The 9,378-nt window shown below is 38.0% G+C and overlaps 1 protein-coding gene across 1 annotated transcript in view; it reads left to right on the top strand.

Annotated features, from left to right (window-relative positions):
- Positions 1 to 8,857: 8,857 nt before the first annotated feature.
- The window catches only part of LOC107196620 (cAMP-specific 3',5'-cyclic phosphodiesterase 4D-like), a 359,569-nt gene continuing 359,048 nt past the window's right edge, over positions 8,858 to 9,378 (top strand). Inside the window, exon 1 of the mRNA XM_015599426.1 lies at positions 8,858 to 8,982. The gene's annotated coding sequence lies outside the window, so the exon portion shown is untranslated. The remainder of the gene's footprint in view (positions 8,983 to 9,378) is intronic.

Below are 9,378 nucleotides of genomic sequence, written 5' to 3'. Positions count from 1 at the left end.
GATCAAAGTCTCCAATACATTAGCACAATGAAAAAGCAGCAAGAGGCAGGAGAAAGCATTTGCAATGAATTTGGAGTCAGACTCTCGTAGAAAAGTAAAAAAAGGATAGGAGTAATTAATTTCTGTAAGAATTGCAAAGGCCAGTACATGGGAAAAGATGTCTAACTTCTCTAATGATGAAAGAAATGCAAATAAAAATAATGCTTTCATTTTCTTCCTATCATTTGGGCAGAAATGTAAATGATTGGTTAAGCCTAGTTTGCCTATGAGTGTGAAGAAATGGGCACACTCAAGTAGTTACCTGATACAACCTTTCAGAGGATGGTTGGGTGATATGTACTGAAATGTAAAATGTACAGTCTCTTGGCAGTTTTCAGTCCGGGACTTAATCTAAGGAGATAACTACATAAATGTAAAAATACATTTGCAAAAGCTTATTCATAGGGAAAACTTAGAAATAACTTTAATGTTCATCAGTGGGGGACCGGCATAGTCAGTTATGGTAAATACCTTCCAGGAAATCCTGTGTAGATAAAAATGACCTTATAGAGCTTTACATATGGTGTGAGAAAATATTTAGTGGTACACAGCAGATTATGAAACGAACGATCACATTTATATAAAATTATGTTAATAGAAATATGGGAGGTTTTTTATTTTATTTTCTTTCTTATTTTTTACTTTATTTTTTACTTATTTTTTACTTTTCCTTTATTTCTTATTTAACTTCCAGTTCTGCCACTTATCAGCTCTGTGTACTTAGGAAACATAGTTAACCTCTCTTACTCTTGGTAAAATGGAGATGATAATATCAATATTTTACAGGTCGCTGAGGGAATCAAGCAAAAAAACACATGTCAAGCACCTGGGATGGAGTAAAAAAATACTTTGATTCTTAAAAATCATTCACGGTTTCTATTTTCCTTTCATTATATGAGTACAAACAGCTGTGTTCCTATGCCCGTGCTTCAAAGAAAGAAAACTAAGTGGTCTTTGAATAGCTTCTGTTGGTTTAAATACAGGAAAAGTATTTTCCTAAGGCTGTAGTCTGTCAGAAAAAGGCCATATTGAGTCATTGTTTTCTGAAGTCAGGAGAGGAGATTGAATGACTGATGCTGTTGGGCAGCCTAAAATAATATTTCATTCTTGTCATCCTTACACAGTTTAAGACCAAGTGATTTTGGATAGATCTACAGTTTCCCTCTTGTTTTGGAAGAACAAAGCGTTTGCTATTTATGCTTTTAAACAATAGAGCTTTGTCCTATACTCAGGAGCATGCAAATTAAACAGATTTCCAGAAGGGCTGTTCTATTTATTGTGAAGAGTGATCCTAAGTGTTAAGTAGACGCAGTTAGCTCCAGCCACCTGTGGTGAGCCCACATCTTCAGCAGAATAGCCAAGACTCACAGAAGCACAGCAACCAATCAGATTTGAGATTGACTTTCCCTATATTGTTTTAATGCTGGTAGACTCAGCCATTTAAAAGCTCCCTAATTACTTGGGGCCTGCTTTGCCCTACAAAGCAAATAGCCTTGTTTTGCTTTCAGTGTCTGACACAGAAAAATGAAATTGCCAGTGTTTTGGGTATTTTTACTTTGGACATTTCTGGTCCATACACAACTATTTCAAATATTCCTGAGCTATCTTTTCAGAGCTATTGATACTCTGGAATGGGGAGTGGTAATTCAGGCTCAAGAATTTTCATCAAAGGCTTTGGGATCATTAGAAGGACACAAATTAGACTGTCTCTGTCCTGTATCCCTCTTCTCATTTCTCATTCCTCGCATTAAACCAGGTCTGGCTTGCTACCACACTTTCAAACCCATGCGCAATTTTCACTTGGCAAAATGTCAAGTTTAAGTAGAGTATATGAAGTTGGGATTAGCACTGATTCTTAATAATTATAGCTAGTAAGTATTGAGCACTTGTAACATGCCAGGCTTTGTGTTAAGTGGATCGTGAGCACTATCTTGATGCTTCTTAAGGAGTAGTCCATGGATCAGGAGTGCCAGTGAAAAATGCAGATTCCTAGGTTCCCTTATAGACCTACAGGTTCAACATCTTGTAGTGGGAGTTAGGGCTCTACCATTTTAACAAGTACCTTTAGTAATCCTGAAGCACATGAATTTCAAGAGCCACTGCATTATTTTATATTGTACATGGGATTCCATTGCAATCTGCTCTCTTCCCACTCCTCTGATTTCCATGCTTAAATTATTATGGCAAGAAAATAAAAAAAAATCCTATGGACTGTGAGACATGGCACCATCTATGCATCCTTTAGTTACTAGTGATTGCAAGTGTGTCTCCATAGCCAAATTGCTTTTGAGGCATCAAGTGTCTACTTCAATAGCTGAAGAGTTATATAAGTGAGAATTCTTTTCTTGATTGATGGTGGCTATGCTCTGGATGTAGAGAGGCAAGGCTCAGGGACCAAAGACAGTGAACTGCTATGAGAGGTTGATTGTACAAGCTGTGTGCTGCCCAACTACATGTGGTGGCCTTGCATGGAGGAGTGAACAACAGCATTTTCCTTGGCCCAGGGCTGTGCAGGTGGAGCTGGCCCAGGCCTGTGAGGAGAAGGTAGCTTCTATGCTGTTTTGGTTCCTAGGATCCACGGAACTCTGCCTGTTTTCTGCATGATTTTGCTGTCATGCTGCAAGGGAACTGAATTGTTCAATGTGGTTATTTCTTTGGTTATCAGCTCTATTTCTAGAAAGTCTCGATTAAAATGAAGTGCCCATAAAAAGAATGAAATCCTCCCAGTTGTGACCACATGGCTGAACCTAAAGGGTATTATACTAAATGAAACAAGTCAGAGAAAGACAAATACCATCTGATTTAACTTATATGTCATATTTAAAAAAATGAACAAACAAAGGAGAAACAGACTCATAGATATAGAGAACAAACTGATGGTTGCCAGATGGGAGGGAATTGCGAGCTGGGTGAAAAAGGTGAAGAGATTAAGTACAAATTAGTAGTTACAAAGTGGTCACAGGGATGTGAAGTACAGCATAGGGAATATAGTCAATAATATTGTAATAACTATGTACGGTATCAGATGGGTACTAGGCTTATCAGGGAGATCACTTTGTAAGTTATATAAATGTCTAATCACTATGTTGTACACCTGAAATTAATATAATGTATATCAAGGGTAATTGAAAAATAAAAATTAAAAGAAGTGCCACTTGGAAGGTAACGAACATTTGATCATATTGGCACAGACTGGTTCAATCTAGCTGCTTGGGGGTTGGTACACAAAAGGATTCATGTGATGAGAGGGGAGGACAAGCCCCTGTGTGGGCCACTTTGCTGGAGGAAGCTGGGGAGCATCGGCAATCAATTTTTTTTTTTTTTTTTGCAGGGGAAGGAAGGCAGAGGTGAAGTGGGAGAGGGCTAAAGACTAACTGGATCCATGTCACAGTTCTGAGGGTGACCTTCCAGCACACTGTTTTCTAAAGTTCTCTATCCCGTCCCAATCTCCCTCCCTTTGGTGAATGTCTAGTGCTGAGTGACTGTCCCCCTAGTCATAAGTCTGGACTGCAGTGATGCTGCAGGTGGCAAGGACTCAGTTGCACGAGTGGGTCAGGAGAGAGATGTCATGGCCATCTCTGTAACTGAACCAGCATAGGGGGAAAGAGGAAGCAATAACCTACCCCTGAGTCTGAGACGCCCTTCCTTTTGCATTCCTTTGCCAGGAGCGTGATAATTAGAACAATGAGACTTAGCTCATGCATCTCCCTGCCAGGCCCCATGAAAAGTTTTCATATATGGAATAATTTCTAGCAGACATGGTAGGCTTCCTTGCATTTCTTTATCAACTTGTTGGGGAAGACCAGAGATGATTCTCTAGTTACTGAAAAGTCTGTCTATGGGACTATTAGCTTAATTTTCATTTCTTTTGGGATCTTTAGAAAGTGTTCCAAATTTCAATTTTAAAGCATATTTTGCTAAACTGAAAAAGTCCCCCAATTTTCCAACTGGTTATTTGTCCTTTAGTGCTAATTCATGTGGTTAGCGATTCATTAATTTACCCAGCAGGGAATAATCACCTTCCATGGCCAGGAAGGAGTTCACTGTGAAGATGAGAATTTTCCTTGGTCATAAGTAACAGCTGGGGAAGGGTGTGCAGATGGAAGGGCGCATCTACAGAAATGGCTGTGTGAGAGAGAGTAGGCTGCCTCAGGCACTATGAGCAGTTCAATGTGGCTGGTGGGAATTTCCGTGGGAGTGGAGGGAGATAAGAAGGGGCATGACCATTCACGAGTGAATGAATGGATGAATGAATGAGTGCAGAAGTCCTTCGTCCTTTCCCTAGGGTGGCTGTTTCCTCACCAAGCAGACTGTTGGTCTCTGCATCTTCTTGGTGTGTTGGTTGCAATCTCGGTTAATATTTTTCTGCTCTGAAAAATCCCCATCACAAGGAGGAGAGGAAATAATTACCTTCAGTGTTCTCTCATATTTAAGTTGAGAAGTCAGCATGAATTCTAGATGTGGTGCATGTATTTGGATAATCAGCATAGCTGTTCATGATAGGTAACTTAATTTTTCCTCCTTGAGTCTTTTCTGGTTAGGATACCATGACTGAAGATTAATGACTTCCATTATTATTATATTTTTGCCTTCATGCAGGAATCTTTAAATTAGTCTGAACTTTGTACTAGCTATCACAGGAATCATTCCTACTACAATTATACTCTCTGTGTCATGTCCTAGGTTAGAGTCCTTGTATGATACCAAATGCAGGGCAGGGTTAAAAGTGTCAAGTGATAACCAGGCAGAAAACTGGCAATTTACAGTGACCAACACACCTCCTTGAGCTAATATCTCAGAGGCCTGAAGACAAAATCTTACTTATAAATATTACCTGAAATGAGGTTTATGATGTCACTAGATATATTTCACTGTATTTGGCTGTTTAGTAATTCACCTCTATTTTGGTTATTGTATACATTTATTGAAATGAGTTTAATAATAATAATAATAATAATAATGACAATTTTCTCTTAATGAATACTCACCATGTAATAGGCTCAGTTCTAAGCATGCATTACCCATTTCATCTTCACACCAGCCCAGGAGGTAGTTACTGTGTGTGGCACTATTTTACGTATGAGGAAACTGAGGCATACTGCTATTAAGTAATCTGCCCAAGGCCCACAGTTAAGGATCAGAGCTGGGATTCAAACACGGGCAGTCTGACTCAGAGTTTATGCTCTCAACCTCCATATTATAATGCTTATACACTGCTTGAAGCAAAGGGGTGGCTTTAGCCTCAAATATTAGAAATGCACCCTCCCAATTTTTTCTTATTAAATGTAAATAATTGACAGTTTTCATATATGTTATGTATATGTTGTCTGGCTTTTGAGAAACTTTGACAAAGAGTAAAGTCATAGAAGAACTGATCCTTCCATTCAGGTTTCATTACTTAGAAGAGTTTTGAGAATAGATAAGTGCGAAATGTTGTTTGTTTATATTAATTTTAAGTATAATATTTTTTAAATTTTTGTCAAATGCATAATTAGTATGTTTTTATACATTTACATTCTTAGGAGAGATTGAATTAAAAAAAACAACAAAAACTGCTAACCAAAAATTCCCCATGTGCCAAGAGCAAATCTGAATTTAAGGTCTATGTGCCCAGAAAAAGTGTTTTGTTATCTGAACCAAGAACACAAGCTTAATCCCTATAATGACTGCAGACTTACATTTCTAGTACCCATGTCATCTTATTTAAATAAATTTTTACAGTTTTTTTCTTTGTTAAAGTGAGGCAGACTTTCTCTCTGACATTTTTTTAAGCAGCTATTTCTCTTTGGGTTTATACCATACGATGCTGGTTCCAAGTGTCAGCATTTGAATTATCAGCCATTCCTTACCAGCGATCTGGTCCTGAGGTCCAGGATTTCTTTGGGCAGAATACAGCACTGTGAAAGTAATGGGGCTATCTATCGATGTCACCCAGAATGGAGTTAAAACCCTGTCAATCTCTGGCACACTAACAAGGTAGGTCTGAAGGTTCTTTAAAGTTTTCTTAGGAGTGACTTCTTTGACTACATAAACTTCAGGCCAGACAAATTAGCATACTTGGGCCTACAAATCATTCTTGGCCCAAGTTTAGAGATACTTCTCAGTCAACCATAGCTGTGATGATACTTGAGATTTGCTAATAGTTCTTGGTTCAGAAAAGGGTTTACATTCTTGAGCTACTTTTCTTTTATCAGGATCATCTTAATTATTGTCTGTGAGGCTAAGATCAAGGTAATGAGTAAGAACTGAATTCAGTTGTTTAGGTGCCCTTGTATACCATGAGCTTCTTAGACGGTGCCTGATGTGACGGCCAACAAATATTATTTGATGGTGATGACAGGAGGTAGTCTCTCTAGCTAGAATCTGCTAATACAAGCTCTGTTAAACTGACAATGATGCCCTCTATAAGCAGACTCCAATACATTGCACTAGTAATTTTAGGCAAAAGATTATAGTATGATATGTTTTGGTTTCCTCCTCCATTGCATGTAATGTAATGTAATGTAAGCAGCATAATCGGCTCCAGTTGGATCATACTTCTTTTGTTTCAGTGACTATTTTTCCCTGCCATATGACATCTCCAGGCATGAAATATCTAAATCCCCCCAAAATTGCCAAGTAAGAGTAAATGCCTTAGGCTATTATGATTATTATGATTATAGCGGGGGAAGGCAGTGCTGGTCTTTTAGAAAGTTCTTATTATGAATGTGTTTTGAAGTAAACATTACCCACTGACAGATGAACAGCATGAAGTTGAGTCAAAAAAGAAAAAAAACCTTTAGGTTTTATAAAGGTCGAGGAGATAGAATCTGTAATCTAGCTGCATGTTAGCAGAGAATGTACAAAACCCATGAAAGCTTCTAACTCAAAGACTTGCTGGATGGTTCTTGACTATTGTCTTGGATGGTGAGATGGTTGTCTTCAGCGTTGTTGGAGGAGCTATCTTCCTATGGAAAATTTCTGGACAGCAATACATGTGAAATGACAAATGCCTTACTTAGAGTGTTCTTGGTCTTGTCTGTTGAAAATGGAGATTTTAATATTCGGGCTTAAAGGAATTTTAATGGAATCTTATTAATGGAATGAGAAACAAGAAGCCCTGTGTATTGAGGATTCAATGACAATATTACCACAAGGGGTTGCTTTCCATTTCAAACTATATAATCCATGTTACCTTTGAGTAAAGGGAACAACAATTTTAACACCCTGGCTTCCTCAGAAGTTTCAGTTTTCACATAGTCACTGTAGGCAACAGCACTGTCAAATAAACAAAGATTTAATTAAATAAAAATTTAAACAGCAGAAATATTCTTCCCTGGCTAGTCACAAATTGGACAATTCAAAAACAGATCTTGGGGGAATTGCCAATGGATTACTTTTTCTGTTCTCTGTGTACTGCTATGTATTCCTTCTTGGTGTCAAATCTCAAGTTGAATTCAGTCAATTATCCACAGCAAACAAAAAATGCATAAATGTCTCTTTTGTTACTGTTGTTGATATTTCATCACTAAACAAAGCAAGTCTCCCTTCCCAGCTTTTTCCTTTGTGAGCTTATAAAACTGACATGATTTGAATATTGTGAAAGGTCTATTGTCATTTTGAAAGCATAATGATTGATTTAGTTATTTAAAAGTTTATTACAAAGATTTTGTTGTTGCGAATATTACAATTGCTTTTAAAATTTGTTGAAGAAGCATACTATTTGCTGAGGATTTGGAAAGGATTTGTTACTGGGTGTGATGTTGGGGATACGTGTATGTCAATTCCATTTTTTTTTTTTTTTTTTGCTTTTCTATTTTAGTCACCTCTTTTGACTTAAAAGTGCTTTCCATGGATTCTTTAATAACTGCAAGTATAGAAGTACGGTATAACAAGTAGTTGGTATAACTAACACTTCAAAATGCAATGGGAAATCTAAAAAATATTGCCAAGAAAACAAGAAAAACCTGGGCCACAGGGACTCTGTCAATACTTTGTTATATCATTATCTCCCTCAACAATGCCATATGGTACATTCTGGTACATTCTTATGTAGCCTAGGTGCCAAGGGCCAGAGGAGCTGGACAACAATCTGTCTTCCCAATTTACTCTCTGAGCATACTTATTTCCTTTAAGATATGAAAAGGATTTAGTTGTGCTCATGAAGCACCTTTTCTCTCCTCCCTGCCTCAGCCCCCTTTATTCTCATTTCTGTGGGTGGGAGAAAAGGCTGCTCATCTAAAAAGATAGCTCTAAAACTGTTCTGTAAAATGATCTCTTTTCCTCTACAAATGATTGTTTTGGTTTCAAATTTATTTCAGGTACATTAAGCTTCCCTCTACTCATACTTAATAACAAATAAGTCTACAAAGGATTAGAGTGGAAAAGGTAAAATAAAATTGAAACATACATAGTTGCCCAAGCTACTTAATGCATATAATTTAACTCAGCACCACTCCTACTAAAAATAAAAAGATGACAATTACCTCAGGTTTTTGCTGCTGTCATTGCCCTTCAGATTCCTGGGGTAGCTTGGTCCTTTAATGCCGGCAGGGTTGGGATTGTCAAGCCAGAGAAGATCTTGCTCCAGGTGTAGTTGCATTTTCCCAGGCCATCTGTCCTTTCTTCAGTCAATGAAGCTGTGATTTTTCCCTGGTCTTGTGAAGGAAAGTGATTCCAGATAAGCAGATTATTGTGTGGACTATCTCATCTTTGTTGTTCTAGTGCAGCCCTTTCAGCTTTCCAGAGCCAGTTAGACTTGTTATGAGGAGCTAAGTGATTGGCTGGATCTGGGGCTCAGTTTCATAAATTATAGCCCGGCGTACGAGAAGCACGAGTCCTATAGTTGCTGTAGTCCAGAGGCCTGCCAGTTCCTGCTTTAACGCATATGTAGTCGTAATTGAGTTCTAACACGGCCTTGGATGTTTCTGTCCTAAATAGCTGACATTGCATCTTCAAGACTGTGTGAGTAATCCTGACTTATTTTTTTAAACTCAGTAAATTAATTACATGCCCTGAAAGAGAGTGATTGTAATTAGAAAATACTGAATTAGCAGATGATTCATTTTCAAGGTGCTTTTATGTGTAACAAGTTCAATTCAATTTATCTTAAAGCTTCTAAGACCTGACAGGGTTATTCCAGCTTTTTGCCATGAATCACAATCAAGCTGCATTTTGAAGGTGGCTGTTCAGTGCATTTGTAGCCCTGTTTGTTTTATAGGGGCAGTAAAGTGATAAAGGTCCAACATGAGCAGGTTAAAACAGGCTTCTGGTGTCAAGGCAATGGTTGAGAGAGCACTTCAGTCAGGCAAATTTAAAAATTTCTCACTCCCACTGTCCAAAACTGGGAGGACGCAGCAA

The sequence above is a fragment of the Pteropus alecto genome, unplaced genomic scaffold (assembly GCF_000325575.1).
Source record: "Pteropus alecto unplaced genomic scaffold, ASM32557v1 scaffold70, whole genome shotgun sequence".
Lineage (NCBI taxonomy): Eukaryota > Metazoa > Chordata > Mammalia > Chiroptera > Pteropodidae > Pteropus > Pteropus alecto.
Note: the sequence above shows the minus strand (reverse complement) of the source record. Positions and strands in the feature narration are given on the sequence as shown.